Consider the following 17925-nt stretch of genomic DNA (forward strand, 5'->3'; position numbering starts at 1 on the left):
AACAAAGAACTGAAAACGCAAAACAGCACCCCCACTCGTCGAATGAAAGAATTTAAACCTAATCGAGACAAAAAATTAGAGGCGTTCCCTGTACTAAAGGCGGAGACTGCGCAGCGGTCACCCGGGCCACTGGTGATAAAACTGGTCGCCCCGTATGAACCTCTGCTATAGACATCGTTCACCGTGGGTTGACAAGGTATGAGAACCGAAAGAACATTGTCGCGAGATATTGACGCCGAGCTAAAGAAAAAGTGTACTTTATCGGTAAGGCACGAAAGGCAAAGGTCTCTATAGAAGACATCACCCTCACTGCTTCTGTTGACCACATTAACGAACGATGGACACGCCGAAACAAATATTTGTTCTCGGAGACCCTGAGTAGCAAAAGATTCAAAAGCTGGAGGGTCCTCTAGACAGGGAATTGCCAAATTAAATCCAGGAAGAGTACCGAAAGCAGAGTTAATCGCATCGCCGATGAGTCCGACCTTGCCAACTGAATTTTCACTGAGCTTTTTTTTTTTTTCATAACTTTCAAAATACTTCGCGTAAAAAATGGCAAATGACGATAAACACAACTAAATCAGTTTGCATGAGGGTAACAAGAAAAAAACGACCTTACGATTTTCCGTACTTTATTAACGGCACAATGCTAACAAAAGTTCACCAGCATAAATACTTAGGCATCACTAACTTCTGACCTGAGATGGGGCGCGCACATTGCCAACGTGACCTCGAAGGCATTACGCAAGCTATTTTATCTACGAAGATGTCTCCGCCTCGCACCCACGTCGACTAAGCTTCTCGCGTATACTACTTTCGTTAGACCGGTTTTGGAGTAGGCTAACACAGTTTGGTTTCCCCACTCAGTAACTCATATAACGAAACTGGAAAAAGTAGAGCGGAAAGCGCTGCGGTTTATTCACAAGTACAAACCCACAGATTCATCCACTCACCTTGCGGCTATATCGGATTTACCGACGCTATCATCAAGAGCGAAACAAGCACGGCTCAAATTTTTATTTAACTTGATTCACAACTATTATAAGATAGGCCCAACAAAATACATATGTTTTTTGCAATCACGATCATCGAGAAATAAAAATGTACACGCTTTAACAGAATATTCATGCCATAATGACACATTCATGTACTCTTATTTCCCCCTCGTGATAAGGGAATGGAATCGCCTCGATCATTCAGTCATTTCTGCAGACTCATTATCTCAGTTCACATCACGGTTAGAATCCATATGAAGCAATCAGTAACGCAGTCTTATTCACATAATATGCTTTGCAACTATTGTAAGCCGTGCTGATTATTGTGAAGGTGTTACTGTAATATTTTTCCCGTATTTTGTCCTTTTCATGATGTATTCTCTGTATTGCTAGGCATTGTGATATCTATATTTGTTCTTTTTATGTATTCTTACCTTGTTCCTTTGCGTTCCTTGTTTGGCTTAGTGACACGCAATTTGTACGTGCACGTTTACTACCATGTATTTAATTTTTGTATGTCCACCTGCTATGGTCCCTAATGGGACTGGCAGTATTGAAAATAAATAAATAAAATGTCGCCGTTTCTTTCCATGGTACAACTCGACGAATTTCTAGTAAAATGATCTTGTCTCTTAATTCGCGTTAATCCAAGGAGCATACGTAAACACTACGATGAGATTTACTATTTTCTTACCATTCTTGTCACACGCTTTATAACTATTGCTCTCTCTGAAACTTGGTTACGTGATGATGACAGAAAAAAAATTCTCTTTTCTTCCGACTCTGCAGAACACTCAGCAGAACACAATGTAATATCAGAGTCCTTCAACACTTGTCTGGTCACGAAACTCCGCCCGCAGTTTTATACAGGGACAGAAGCTGCCGCTGGGGTCGCTGCTGCTAGCGTGGGGGCATTCCGTGTCCGCACGCACTGCACTCGGCTGAAACTCCTGCACCGGTTCGAAGCAATTGTTTATCTTTCATCAAACAACTAACATTCTACTACCACTCATATTTCGGCTTACATACAATACGGTTATTGCATGTGCGCGTGAAAAAGTTGCTTTCGCTTACCTTTGCAAGATAACAAGGCTACGATAGAGGCAGTCGAAACGACGCAGCAATATTGAATGCATGCGTCGTTGCAGCGCAGTTCCGTATCTCAGGTAGAGGAGCATGAGATTATTTATTTAAGAATAGGTCGTTTGCTTGGGCTTGTGACACTGTGCAAGCCTAAGAAACTCGCCAAGTACTCGCACAGTTAAGCCTCGCAGCGAGACTTGAAGCAGTGCTGACCTCGCTAGCTATTTGCAATGAGACCGTTTACGCCTCGGGAGTTTGCCGCTGCTGCATTACAAAACAGAAAAGCTACTAGATTTCCCGCGTTTACAGTTTATAAAAGATAACTTCACTCTGCTGCAACCTATCGCAGGGAGCGTCGGCAACATTTCAAAGCGGGAACGACGAAGGTTTCACAAGGCAACGTCCGTGTGTCGCGTGAATACGCGCTGACCTCTAGCCTAGCCTTAACTCCGAGTTTGTACCACCGTCTGTTCATTTACAACATGTAACCTTGACAAGTTCATGTTACGTAGGCATTGCACGAGCGAGAGTGCGTCTCACTTCACCTTGCGCAGCTACGCAAGGCCACCCGTGCAGCTCCAATTCTCGCGTTGCTTGCGCTTTCACAAATGTCTCGCCTTCTCGGACGAGTCCCACTAACCTGCACTCTAATCTGGCATGCATGGACGGACTACGCTTGCATGGCGCGAGATTGCGTAATGATGACTGCACTGGGGAGGACTTGATTAACTGAAACGAAGCCATGTTTCATGTCACTAATCCAAACAAAAATAAGCACACGTGTTCACGAGCATGACGCTGCTGCACTGCCGATTTATTCAGAATGTGAACCACATAACCTGGGCCAAATATCCACGAAACGTGTCAAGCTGAGGAGACACTAATGCCCATTGCGTCACAAGCTTCAGTATAATGGCACATTCCATTACATATGTTCGTCAACATGACACTGTTGCACAAAAAAAAATTACAGTAAGCAAGGCAGGAACGCAAAATACATAATATGATGGAAAGCATCTCAAAAAACAGCAAGCTACGAAGTAGTTCTAATGAAGTAGGTTAAAATTAAAAAAATGAGCATGGTTGATATAATAGCGAATGAAAAGAGACAAATGTATTTTTTACGATTATATATCGCATTGAGAAAAAACAGTGAAAAAGAAACTGCTGCTTCTTTGCATGGCTGAAACCGTTGAGGAAGCAATTCAGCTCATCACTTTCTTGCCCCCACCGACTGGGTATGTTGCGCGCTTACTTGCCGGTGAAAGTTTGTTCTTTTCCCTTGTGAAGAAGTGCAGACCGCATCTGAGAAAAAAATTCACAATTTTTGCCATGGTGCCTAGTAGTACACCGGCAGCCCTTCGAACAGCCAAGGAACGGCGCGGGGCAAGGACACAGCGCCACCTTTCCCAACGAACTTATCGCTTCGAACAACGTCCGCAGTGTCAAAATCTTCGTGCACTCTGACGTGTTGAGAGTCGAAGGTAAAGCCGCCAGCTTCCTGTCGCGGTATTGCACGTTACTACTTCACCCGCTCATCGGCGTCACTTTTACCTTTTCGCTCGTACCTGTGTAGCCGAATCGACAACGCGGTGCAGATCAACAAATTATTGCTTGAAATGAAGAAAACCGACTGCCGATGCCGCCGGACTACTGCCATAGAGAAAGAAAAAAAAGTTAAGAGTGGACACTCCCATACACCTCCAGCGGCCCAATCGACCCTAGCGCGCCTGGCGGTTGGTGAGAGCAACTGGCCTGCACTTCCTGTTTCGGTTTCGCTGGCGCGAAATTTGGATTACCCCCGCGTAACTGACGTTACGCTGTAGCGGAAGCTCGTCATTTCAGACCACTTTTCGTCACCCAAATGGCAACGCTTTTATTTGTCGTTTTGGTTTAGCGATTCCATATTTTGTCGAGTTCAATATTTAGTGTGAATTGAGGTCATGACGCAATTTTTATTTCGATTAGGTTATAACAGATGGAGATAGAGGCAATCATAATTCACTACGGCTTTATCCATCGCGCTTGTCTTCCGTGTTTTGGTGCAAGCGGTCATATATATCAAAGAGGCAGAGTTTCTGCAATGTCTTTATTCCAAGGCAAGATAGGCTTCTTCTGGGTTCTGCCGTTGTTAAAGCACCACGACACACAGCAGTAGCTGCCGTAGCTTGGATCGCCGGACAGCATGGCGTCAGCACGGTCTGAAAATGTCAATAAGTGCACGCTTCGTTAATTACCCAAAACATATGTACACGTGGCAACTGAACCAGGAAACCGCTTTGAATGAATAGCGAACCGATGCACAATATAAAACCACCGACACATTCTGACCTCTGACCCATAAAACTCGGACTTACAAGGATAAATGTTAAGACCCCGTACAGGGGTGTTTAAATGTTCCTAGGCCGCCATCATATTTAAACCCATGGCATCGCGACCTGTGAACTTTTGGACACCCCTGTACGTACTCAGTATAAGGGGTACATTGGTAGGCGAAATAGCAGTTCACATAGGCGTAGTAAAGATAAATTCGAAACGTCCAAATACGAGGCCTTTGTTCAAATGTGCGCCACTCCACGCCTACGCGACAATACGTTGAGCAATGTATTGCGCCACGAAAAAATGGTAAGCAACCGAAAGTTACTAGAATGCGCAGTACTTCCCAACACGGCCGCCGCAATAAGTACATGCAGTAGTCACTGGGGACTTTTCCCCACCGTTACTTTTCTGTGTAAACAAATCGCACGGACGTATGCACCACCGTCCGTCCGTGCGCCGTAGATATACACCTCGCTGCAGTACAAAACGCAATAAGCTACGCTCGCTGTTTATGTCACATGCCATTGTTTGCAAGCAATATTATTAAAATATTCCGGAGCCCTTAGTCTATAGGGGAGACGCGCAAGCAAAGCTTGGCTATATCGTGCCTAACGTCCTGTTCTTTATTTAGGTAGCGCCCGTCCCCGGAACGCCGCTTTCGGTCTGAATCGGCGTGGCGTCTTTTACGTTCTTTCCAGCGTTCGTCAGCCTCTAGAACGGCCCAACGAAAGGACCGTCATTCATCACGCGATCATGTAAACGCGGGTTAGGAATTCAATTTTCTCGAAACCGGAATTTTCCTGAAATGTGCAATTCCTGATATTGACCTTAAGCGTTGTCCAGCAGATCGTTTTTAGTTCCCCAACACGAACTATTTCAATGAAACGCCGATACCGTGGTTATCGCAAACAGCGCTTTACCCTCTCAAACCGAGACGCAGCGTCTCGATGGCGTCTGACAAGCTGCGAGTCGCAGCGCAGTGCACAGCGGTGAACCGGTGCAAGTTAATGACAGTTTCGCGTTGCTTCACGATTTTCATGGAACGCAACCAACAAATATTATTCCGTTCTCGGTGGGGCTAGCAAGAAAGTACATGGTACAGCCCTCTCGTTACGCGTTCCTTGAGTGGGCATGCTTTTCGCATTGTTCGCGTCTAGCCGCCTCATATAGAGCCGCGAACCGTTTTTTTAGCGAACCTCGTCGCACTCACAAGCCAGTTACTCCAAGCTTCGCTTGAAAACGTGACTCACCTGTCTCGCACACGAAAACACCGCCGCAGCCGACGTTCACGAAAGCTTCCCGCTGACATGCCGCTGGTACACGAATCGTTGATTTCTTCTCGATGGACGAATGTAGATTGGTGTTGATGGCAGTACGGATGAAGAACAAAAATCACGGAAGTTGTCTTGGATAAATTCTGTTTTTATGTATAAGAAACGCGCCAAATTGGGGCGTATAATTGTTTTTTTGTAGAACGATTGAGCAGAACTCATTAAAACATTTTATTTTTTTTTTGCGCCTGCGTCCTCTGGCGTTTGGTGAGAGCACTAGTTCGTTACGTAACCGTGACGTAGTTCCTGAGGCCAGATTTCTCGGAGTGTCCGCTCTTAGTCTTTTTCTTTCTCTATGCTACTGCCATAGAGAACCAACTGACGCCGCCCCCAGCTTTCGTCTGGCCCCCACTGTGCTCCCAGCGCCGCCGCGTGGCAGCTGCGGCAACATAGCACGCTCTCCATAGCGTTACGGCCGAGTTTCGTGAGCAGAACAGCATTGAAGAACTCTGGTAAAAGTTATAGTTGTTCAGCAATCTACGTATTATCCAGCATATTGTATAAGCGTAGATATGACCTAGCCCTCCCCGCAACAAATGTCGAATCAGTGTAGATAGAATGAATCCGAAAGTCCCTAACTATGACAACAAAAACTTTATATTCGGGTCTATTCATCGATCACAGTCTTCAAAAACCGTTGCATTCTGCTCAGACCGCTCACTACGTTATAACAACAGCATTATCCCAATAGTATGGTATGGTATAACTTTAATGAAGTCCTGCAGATCGTCAGTCTTCACGAAACGGGCCGCTCCCACGTGGGAACCGGAAGGCCGAGCCTCTCGGCCGCATCGGCATTATCCTAATGGGCGATATCAATATCAACGTTCGTGATTTTCAATTTCTACATTCGTTGGATTACTCGAGCTGCTTTCTTAGCTTTCGAGTTTAAAGCTTAGTCACCATTCCAATGCGTCAAAACAAATCAAGTGAAGAAGCTCTTTTGGACCATGCCCCTTTCTAATCTTTTATGCCCTGCTGAAGTGGCCATCATTGATGCAGAAATTACTGATCACTGCCCTACTTGTGTTCATTTCTAATTTGTATCTCAACCTATATCTGTTCACTTTTTAAGACTCTGTTCAATATGGATGAGTTTATTCAAGTAGTGACAAACACTGATTGGTTCTCGCTTACCTATAAAAACAATGCACTTAGAAGCCTTTTTCCAGTTTTCTTCTCATTTGACATCGCTATTTAACGCTAATTCACAGAGGACAAAATGCAGGAAATAACTAGCTTTCCTTCAAAATTCTTGGTTAACGAAAAACCTTCTCAAAAACATGCGTAAGCGAAAGAATTTCTGCAGAAGTACTAAAAAAGAAACAATTCAATTCTAGACTTCTCACTCGGTACCATAAATTTTGCAAAGACCCTAATATTTATCCAAGGAGGGTAAAAGCTATTTATTATGAAATGAAAATAGCTCATAATAACCTAATAACCCGAAAAAATCGGACATAGCACCATAACTGCAATTATACACAAGGTAATTACGTATGAGCAGCCTTGTGATATTGCTGAAGCATTCTGAAATACATGTTTTATAGAACTATCTTGACGATGCCATTAACAGTAATCTCGCCCTGTATGGTGTATAGGATTAATCTTTTTGTGTTCCCCACGAGACCTCAAGAAATTGTCGCAGTAGTTAAGGATTTCAAAGTGTCTAGTTCCGGTCTAGACAACATTTAATTAATCACTTTATATCCGATGTACTCTGTTCTATACCCAACCTTATATTCAAGTCTGGTTTATTCCTTCATGAATTAAAATGAGAGAAGGTTCTTTCTTTACACAAGAAAGGCCAACCGCTCATTAATTTCTTCTTATCACCTATATACTTACCACCATTCTTAAGCAAGGCTTTTGAAACACAAATTCTCGTTCACTTAACATGCTACCTGAATAAATTTAATACTATTTCATCGTCTCAGTTTGTATTCCGTCCTGGGTAGCTACTGACTGGCCTTGCTCTGATTTCGTTTGCTGACCTTTTAAAAACAGCTATCATAAACGTTCTTACGCCGGTTCTGTATTTATCGACCTCATTAAAACATTCGGTTTAATTGACCACAATGCTCTTTTCGAACTTAGAATTGTTAGGAACGACTGGTCTGGCATTAATATTACTTCGTTGTTATGTACAGGCCAGAAGTCAATTGGTCAGCGTTTGTGATGCGTATTCTACGGTAAAAATTACTAATATTGGATTCCCACAGGGGCCTATCTTAGGTCATCTGTTGTTTTTGTTATACGTTAATGATCTGTCTAACTGTCTCATTTCTTGACCTTGCACCTTGTATCCGGATGATACTACTTTTGTGAATTTTGATCAAAACCTGTCATCATTAACAGCAAAAGTGAACTTAAGACCTAGCTAACATATTAAACTAATGGAAGTATGACCACCTTCGAATTAATGACGCTAAAAACATTGTATTCAGGTCTCCCCAAAGGTCTCCGTCTTTTATTGCGACAATTAATTTAATATAGCATGTTGTGCCTTATGGTGACAGCTGCTCGTTCCTAGGTGCCGAACCCGATTGTAAAGTTTACTAACCATATCTTTCAAAGACAAAGCTGCATATGTCATTCGTGTATTAGTCAAGGCTAATCTGTATTTTATTCACTCCACAGTGGTGTCCTTATATTATTCGTTTATTCAGAATGACAGAAAGCTGAGCTAGTTGGTAAGGATTCATAATGCAAAAAAGGGGGTAAGGCGTGCAGACACGGACACAAGAGAAGTGGACAACACGAACGCCGACTATCAACTGAAGGAAGCACTGAGGTGAAAAAAGAAAGAATACATAAAACTCATCTGCGCATGCTCTAGAATGGTAGTACCACGTGTCACTAGTGTACACGAGCCGGTCTACGTGAGAGATAACTGTTAAGGCATTCTAGAGCATCCGCAGATGAGTTTTGTGTCTTATTCCTTTTTTCGCATCAGTGCTTCCTTCAGTTGACAGTCGGCGTTCGTGTTGTCCCGTGTTGTCCCCTTCTCTTCTCTTGTGTTCGTGTCTGCATGTCTTACCTCATTATTTGCGTTTATTCATTCTTATATGAGTTACTGCATAACCTGCTGAGGAAATACAACATTCACCTTACTTCCCTCAAGACGCTACAAAATCATACCATTAGAATACTCACTACTAGCCCTCATGATTCGACAGCGATTCTATTGTTGCACTCTAATGACATACTCTTTCTTAGTTAATTGATCAAATTTAATCTTGGTCTATTTATTTTTAAAGCTATAACTCAGCAGATTTATTTTCTCTCCATGCCTGCGTCAGCTCTATAAAATAATAATATTACTAGGTTTGCTCACACCAAAAACTTCATCTTACCACAACGCGAACTAATCACGGTAAATAAATGGTTCATTTTTTTGCTGTCATTATGAGATTTATGCCATTGTTCACAAAAACTTCTCAGTCGATACGTAGCAAAAAAAAAAAAACCTTAGAGACGTTCTGATTATTACCTGTGCTTCTGCTTAACATCTGACAGCGTGTATGCAATTCCTTGGTTTTGTTTTATTTCTAGTTATATTTCTCCTTCTATGAAAACATAAGCTTGCCTGTTTGCTTTTGTGCCTAAGGATTCTCTATTCTTAGGATGTTCCTTCAAGGTGTGCTTCTGATACTTAAACTTTCTGCCAGTTATCATATTTGTTTTTTTTTTCTCTTTTTGTGTTATTTTGTTTCATTCAATACCAGTTTTGATGTTTATTGCTTTCCCTGTATGCTTTCTGTCTATGCCATTTAATTTCACAGTCACTGACTACAGGACCTTCTTCTGTATACATAAGGGTTACAATTTGATATTTATTTATTTTTCTTGAGTCTTTATTCAATGATTACCCCACTTAGCCCGAAGGCGCTATAGCAGGGGGATTACAATGTTGAAAAAAAAAACATCTTCATTGACACAGCACACTTGCTGACTTGATAGGTGACTCCATTCGTTAATGAAACGAACAAAAATGAATTAGCATACGTATTAGTTCTAGTGCGGTATTTTAAAATCTTGAAACGATCATCATTATGTGCAGAGGCATAATGAGGCCTGTGTAAGTATATTTCCTTTCGAATGCCGGTTTTACCGTGAAATATTTGGTAAAGGGGTTTCAGTCGCAATTTTTTTCGACTAGAGGACAGAATTTCCCATCTTATATTTCATTTCTTCATATTGGTACAGCTATCGATTTTCGAGTACCGGCTTAAGACAAACCTTGCTGCTCTGTTCTGGATTTTTTTTTTCAAGTTTATCACTTAGTGTTTTTTGCAAAAGGTCCCACACGGCGCAAGTATATCCGAGCATTCGTCGAACGTATGTTAGGTAAGCAGTTGATTTCAAATAAGGCGGCGCGTATCTCAGATTTCGCTGTAAAAAGTTTAAGGTCCTGGCAGCCTTAGGAACCACTGTGTCAACGTGAGCATTCCACGAACAATCGGCTGAGAATGTCACACCTAAGTATTTATAGTGTAATTATTGCTTCACTGTGTTATTGCTGATGACATACTCAGAAGTTAGCCTATGTTTTTTACGTGTAAAAGTAACATAAAGCGCATTTTTTAGTATTTAAGTTTATTCTCCATCTTGAACACTATTCAAGAACACATGAGAAGTCACATTGTAACAGGGCAACGTCATCTTCTTTTCCAATTTTCCTATATAAGACGCACTCATCGGCAAACAAGCGTATACTAGAACTAATTCCTGAACAAGCGTCATTAATACATATTAAAAATAAATGTAGCCCCAAAACTGAGCCCTGTGGGCCACTCGGTGTGATATCTACGAAACTGGATTTCTTGCCATTCAATACTACGCACTGTCGGCGGAACGATAGATAGTTTTCGGTCCAAGCTAGAACTGTATAGTCAATATTTAGTGATGCTAGTTTTCCTAAAAGCAAAGGGCGTGAAACAGTGTCAAACGCCTTTTGAAAGTCCATAAATGGGCAATCAATTTGTCTGCCGGTGTCGATATGAGATACAAGGTCATGATAAAATGCAATCACTTGTGTTGCGCAAGATAGACCTTTAAGGAAACCATGTTGTTGTGAAGCCAGTACGTTGTTTGTCAGTAAATGTGTCATTATCTCTTTATATAAAATATGTTCTAATAATTTACATGGTATGGACGTAAGTGCAATGGGCCTATAGTTATTTACATCCTTTTTCGACCCACCTTTATGAATGGGGACGACATGTGCAATTTTCCAGTCATGCTGGAGGGCACTCGAAGATAAAGACTTGGTGTAGAGTACGTATAAATAAAGGGAAATTGGTTCAGTACATTGCTTTAGAATTCGAGGAGAAATGCCACCTGGTCCATTTGCCTGACTATCGTTAATTTTGTCTAGTAATGTTTGATTCCCTTCACATTTAGCTCTACTGGCTTCATAGTCGGAACAGAACTTGTGCATGGTGAAGTACTAGGGCTGTGTTTTGGCAAATATACCAAACGAAAGTAATTATTTAGACAAGTAGCTTCCTCAGTGTCATCTAAAAAGTCTCATTATTAAAGACAATTTCGGTGATGTCCACTGGATCTGCTCCGTAGCCTTTCATATATTACCAGAATGCCTTGCCATTCGTTTTTATTTCCCTGCCGAGTTTTTCGAAGTAGCACCCCGTAGCAAACCTTATGTTTCGTTTGTATTCATGGGTTATATCCTACAACCATCGCAATTTGAAGGCTGTGGAATCGTTCCTCACCTGTGGCAAGTTGTTTTTTCATGCACTTTCATTTTCCATTAATTCATCGTTTCTTTATTTCATTTATTAAGCACAAGTAATTTCCCCTATGCTGTCTTTGGTGTCAGTGTTTGTTGGCTTCTTATGATATGACAATCATCTGAGAGGCATTCAAAAAGCGGCAAATGATCAAGAAGCTTCCTTGATATGCTGTCATTATCACCTCTGTCTTATAGGTACACTGTTCTGGCCTCTTTTTTTCTTCTGTCTGCTAATTTTGGTTTCAACAATAGTGACGACAGCCACGTCGTCACTTATTCCCGGAATAACCTTTACAAAATTCACTATATTTGGCAAGTCGCAGAAAGAATGGTCCGATGTATTTGTACCACGAGTTGGATCAATAACATATTGCTTTAATCCCCTTTTCATCTCCAAGCTAAAGTTTCCACCTGCTGTGTACTCACAACTTCCTTCACGCCAGCATAAATCAGGCAAATGAAAGTTTCCTGCCAGCAATAAAGCTACTAAAATTCTGATGTCATCAGTCTTTGTCGAAACTTTGATGGATCACCAGCGGCAGCACTTGCCTCCCACAGACGCGGTGGATGCTCTTCAACAGGGCTGTCTGTGGTTGGACAACCATGGCGCCCATGGCACAACAGTTCGTAAGTCTCCATTGGGCCCCCTTATACGAGATGCGAACCCCCACGGGAGCCGAGCACCGGGCCAAGGAACAACTCTACCAATTAGAAAAAAGCGGTGGGTTTCCGGCGGCACCGGGATTTGAACTCGGTACCTCCCGCATACGAAACGGATGCTCCTCCGCTAGGCTAGCACTGCGTGCATGCGTGTGCGTTTCATTTTGGTGCGGACTCTTCGTCTATTTAACCGTGTACATCGCACGTGAAACGAACGCTCTGAGATATTTAAATAGATTTAATGCTCTAGGTATTATTAAAATTATCGTTTATTTACTCGTTAGCACCTGTAGGATGACAGCTATACTGAGGTCATAGGCGGCGATCCACATATCGCGTCGCCTGCTGTCCGCCGACGTTTGTTGAGTGATACTGTAAGTACACAGCTGCACTGAAGGGGCCAACGGTTGCAGTGCTCTTATCGCGAAACGCACAAAACCATCTGCTGAAAATAAATAACGCGTCATCTTAGCAATACTTATAAATGCGCTCAACTGTTTGACTCATGTCGACCGAACAAATTTGACAAAGGTTACAGACGGCTGTCGACACCATTTCATACCGCGGGCACTTCTCGCTTTGAGTGTGCTCCCTACAACGTCAAAAGACGTCGTGCGTTCGAAACCATCACAGCCAAGCGCTAAAGGCAGAATGCTCTTGTCTCCGCGAAAATCGCTCAATGTGCACCCAAACGATTGTTCACTCTACGCAAACCGGCCTAACCTTCGCGCAAAGGAGGCGACATCGGCGACAATCTCTATGCACGTGACCGGCAACTTACACTTCAGGTAGTGCGTTCCAGCTTCAGAAGTTCGTTTAGAGTTATTTTTCAGCACAGGTGAAAAAAAGATACAAGTATTTCTATTCAGATGCAGTTATCGTTTGCTCAAGTTTTCATTCCGAGACCCGTCTCCAGGAGATCAGCCCGACGATGATCAAGAAATTATTTTTGCCGGCGTTGCCGGCACGATAGCTGAGCCGGCCAAGCTGTGGTACAGTTTTCCTTTTCTTTTTTTGTTAGCTGCATCAAATTTTAATAATTTGTTGTGAGAGATTCTAACCTTTCATCGAAATTACTCAATGAGGGCCAAGTGCGTTTCGTTGTGTTGTAAAGAGGGTTCAGAAACGACCCATCCAATTTTTAGTGGCAACGTACATGCTGCGTGGCGATTTTTTCCCTCGTTTAAAGAAAGCCTGCGAAATATGAAATAAAACCACGTGACTGCGCTCATGCGCTATCATATTGCAGCGCTCTCAACCGCGCTTCGTGCGAAAGAACCGTGCGCGCGGACCATGGCGAAGTGAGCGTCCACGGCTCTAGGCATCGACTTCACAGTGCATCAGCATCTTTGGCGGTGGAACACGGAAAAGGAAGCGCCGTTGTCCCTGAGAAGCGATAGGCTCGACGCACGGCCGATCGCACGAGCGCAGTCACGTGGTTTTATTTCATATTTCGCGGGCTTTCGTTGGATCGGTCGTTTCTAGACACCCTCCAAGAGCAACGAAACGCACTTGGCCCTGAAGTGAATATCAGAAATTTTGCATAACTGATCCTATTTATTTAACTAATTAAGCGGGATATACATGGATGGATGGATGGATGGATGGATGGATGGATGGATGGATGGATGGATGGATGGATGTTATAAGCGTCCCCTTTGGAACGGGGCGGTGGGTTGCGCCACCAAGCTCTTGCTACTGTACTGCCTAATATCCTACCTAGGTTAAACAATGAAAAAAGAGAAAAAAAACACTCTGAACTACCACGCCCAAATTTTCTGATCCCCTATTGCGAACTGTGCTTTTGTACGTCTCCGTCTTTTGTCGTTTCCCTACTTTTCTTCCCCCAATCCTCCAGTCGCCTCTTACTAATGTCTATTGCAGACATGTTCGCTTTACCACTGCTCCCTCTGAGCCCAAGGGCTTCAAGGAAGCCAGTGGTGCCTAAATCGACCGCTGGGTAGACGTCCTCACATTCTAATAAAACATGCTCCGTAGTTTCCCTAGCTTTACCGCAGCTAGCACATGCTTCTTCTTCCTTCTTATATCTCGCTTTATAGGTGCGTGTTCTAAGGCATCCCGATCTCGCTTCGAAAAGTAATGAGCTTCCCTTTGAGTTATCATAAATGGTTTCTTTCCTGATTTCATTTTTTCCTCTTAAGTAGTTACTCATGGCAGGTATACAACATGCTCATACAACATGCTCTAAAGACACTGGCGGCAAACTATGTCGTTGGTTTCATTCGGCTGCGGTAAACCACTTTTTCAAATTCTTGGTTCAAGTTACGTGAAACACCTTGTATGCCTTGCATACTCACTATCTACAATTACTAGATTGAAATATGTACCGTAAAGTAATTAATTAAGGAAAGGTAATTAGCGTAATTATGTTACATATTCAGGTGAGCATTTTTATTTCTCGTATAATCAATGGTTGCCTCATCGCGTAATTTAGATCAAGGGTCAGAACTGTGTATCTGCCACAGGCTAATTCTCTTATTATTATTATTTGGTGCAGTTAACAAAAACACCCTCCATGCTTCCACTTGTCAGTAGTGTCTATGTCATCTGCGCACGCTAGCATTTCAGCACCTACCCATGACTCGGCCGATTGTCAGCGTCGTTCCTGCATTAGTGCCGTGTTCGGCTGCTATACTATATATGTATACTGCATAGAGAGATATGAACTTTAAGGGCATACGTATGAGGTGTAGCGCAGTTACTCTAGGGGCGAGCGGCAGCCGGGCCTTGCCGCTGCCTGTGAGTACTCGGAAACAGTACTTAAAAAATTTTGATTAAGTTATGGGGTTTTACGTGCCAAAACCACTTCCTGATTATGAGGCACGCCGTAGTGGAGGGCTCCGGAAATTTCGACCACCTGGGGTTCTTTAACGTGCACCTGAATCCAAGTACACGGGTGTTTTCGCATTTCGCCCCCATTGAAATGCGGCTGCCGTGGCAGGGATTCGATCCCGCGACCTCGTGCTCAGCAGCCCAACACCATAGCCACTGAGTAACCATGGCGGGTGGGGAAACAGTACTGATTTACTATAAACTTTCACGTACCGCATCAGCAGTTCAATTTATTATGCACAGACGACGCGCCAGTGTGCCGCTGTTCTTGATGTCATACGCTACACATCAACGTGGCAGTCGATTCCGATTGTAAGCAAGCATCGAGCTCATTCGCTGATGTTGAACAAATTAGAACCCGCAAATCTCTGCAACTTCTGGATTTAATTCACTTCAGTCTAGATTATTTCCCAGAATCATGGACGATTGCTTAAAGCGGCTCATGTAGGCCATATAGCTTGACCATGTAAGAAAACCAAGAAACACAAGGCCCACTAACAGCATGTCCAGAAACGAACTCTATGCTCAGAAGCACAGTTATTGTACAAGCATGGAGTTTGGGTGAGCGGGCTTCTATATTCTTAGTTCTAATTTTAAAGATCCATTATTTGGGTCGACCATGTCACAAGCGCTTTAAGCTCTGTCGGCCTGGCGTTGGGAAATTCCCCAGATTTCTAAATGCAGTCGTTCAACAGCTGCGACCGAAGAGCTCCGTGCGTCGGCTCCATATTTCTGCTGGTTTGCCCTATAGTACTTCGTATGTGGCGTGTTTTGCGCCGCAATCGGACGGAGTTTTGTCGGCCTGCTTTTCACGTCAGGTAAGTGGAAATCGCAAGTGGTACGCAAACGGCACCCACATGAGTAGACTAGATTATTCGTCATCAATGGCCATGTCATACTCACACGTGGCAACCATTCAAGACGCCGCAGTAAAAGCGACATCATTATTCGTAACCAAGTACACGTCCGCAACAGAAGTGTTCAAGCACTGGCACCAGCTGCATCCACAAACGAGTAGAGCCTTTACATGATGTGTGTCGTACACCGAAATTTTGTAAACGACTATTTCACTCAGGGCAACAAGTTTGCGTGCCAATCTTTTGTTTCAGTTTTGGTTCCCTCACAGGAAATGTAATGTGAATAAATTTCCAACTCTTTTGGTCGGTGCTTCACGTCTTTGTGCAAGATCTATTTCCCCAGCCCGACGGGTTGCCGTGAAAGTTTGGATTTCAGTGTCAACGCTTTATAGGTCATGGCATGTTTATGAAACAGTGTGCTCAAGCACATGTCATCAGTACTTCATGACTCGGACCAAGTGAATAAGAAAATAGGAAATGATAAAAAATGACTTCATCGGGATAACACGGGTACACTGCGATGTCTGAAGAAGAAAATAACAACTTTCTTTACTGGTCTGCTCCAGCGACAAAAAAAGCCGCCGTATCGTGTTGAGGAGTCATCATAACGCCTACCAGTGTCGACAGAGTGGCCGTGATGAAACTTATAACCGACGTATTACGACTTACATATTATTACCTGAGTATCTTCTGAAAGACTACAGATTAGGAATCGCTGTGGGATGAAGCAATGTAAGAACAACGCGAAATGACCGGCTTCGAAAAACGCAGAGCAGAACCTTCGACATGCTGTTGACCTGATGGGTCCATAATGCACGTTACGCTGCATACTTCATCTACTGGTCTTATTTTTTCTCTTCCTTTCTCTCTTTCTTTTTCTTGCACACTTTCGTCGTACACGCCACCTTTACAAAATAATAATGAAAAAATCAATAAAGAAAGCTGCAAAAGCGACCGTTCCGACGCCGGGACTCGAACCCGGGTATTCTGGGTTAAAGCCAGACATCATAGCCACTAGACCACACCGGAGCCACGAGCAGCAGCGCGCAAAAATATATTCATTGTGCTTCCTGTTCCGCGAGCAAAACTTGGCGAAACGCGCGAGGAGTTCGTTCCCACGAAACGTGACTGCTGGGACACCCTGCTGCGGCAACTGCCCTGAGCTCTGGGTTGTGCTCCCTGATGCACGAGCGCATTCCAAGGAAACGTGGCTCAGTGAAGCTCGGAATCGTGATGCACTTGCCGAAGCAGGAAAAGTTGCTGCCTTTAATCTAACGATGCCGAAGAGGGAGCTTCAAATACGAAGTTAATGGGTAATATTCGATTCGCATTCGAAAAGGCACCATTCGGTATTTTTCGAATACTCCAAGCTAACCAAATACTTCGCAATAACCGAATGCTAAAGTATTTACTGCTCTCAGTCTGCTAACAAAGTATCGCTTATTAACAAGAGTGCGACGAGGACAATAATTTTCGAAGCAATGTAGAAACGAAACGGCCAATGCAAGCTTTGTTTTCGGTTTCGCGGTGAGACGCTACACCACAACCTGTGAGTTTTGCTTGTACTCTGTGATTTAGTGTTTCTGGCAGTATAGCTATGCCGCAGTTTTATCTCTTGGGCTACAACCATGCGATGTTTTCTTTGCAACGGGCCATTTTACACGTGTTTATGGCACATAAGGCCTCCAGTAGTCGTCTTCCGGCACACAAGTCCTCTTTTTCTTTTTCCGCGAGTTCTAGTCTTTTTTCGGCAGCCATTTCTTTAGCGCCTTTTGAAAGCTAGTGACGCAGGAGTCATTTTTTTCATAGAGAGTTTGTTTGAAAGTTGTAACTAGGCTTTAATGTGGTTGAAGGTTGCTCGCGCATTTTTTTTTCTAAGGAAAATTTGTGATCTTGCGTTTAAAACTAAACATTTGACCCGATAGTTAGCTATCGTTCTTGTGCTATTCAGTACAGGTGCGATACCTAATTATACGGAAATATATATTTCTAGTGCAAATATATGCATCTGTCTTTGGCTATTCAATATTCCATTAGATGTACGATACTTACCATTTCTCCTCTATTCGTAT

At 43.2% G+C, this 17925-nt stretch overlaps 1 long non-coding RNA gene across 1 annotated transcript; it reads right to left on the minus strand.

Annotated features, from left to right (window-relative positions):
• Nucleotides 1-4153: 4153 nt before the first annotated feature.
• Nucleotides 4154-6026, minus strand: LOC140215277 (uncharacterized). Its single transcript, XR_011892232.1, has 2 exons — nt 5648-6026; nt 4154-4279 (listed from the first exon to the last, which is right to left on the minus strand). It is a non-coding gene; the product is annotated as an uncharacterized lncRNA (long non-coding RNA).
• Between the last annotated feature and the right edge of the window lie 11899 nt (nt 6027-17925).

The sequence above is a fragment of the Dermacentor andersoni genome, chromosome 1, assembly GCF_023375885.2.
Source record: "Dermacentor andersoni chromosome 1, qqDerAnde1_hic_scaffold, whole genome shotgun sequence".
NCBI classification, from domain to species: domain Eukaryota; kingdom Metazoa; phylum Arthropoda; class Arachnida; order Ixodida; family Ixodidae; genus Dermacentor; species Dermacentor andersoni.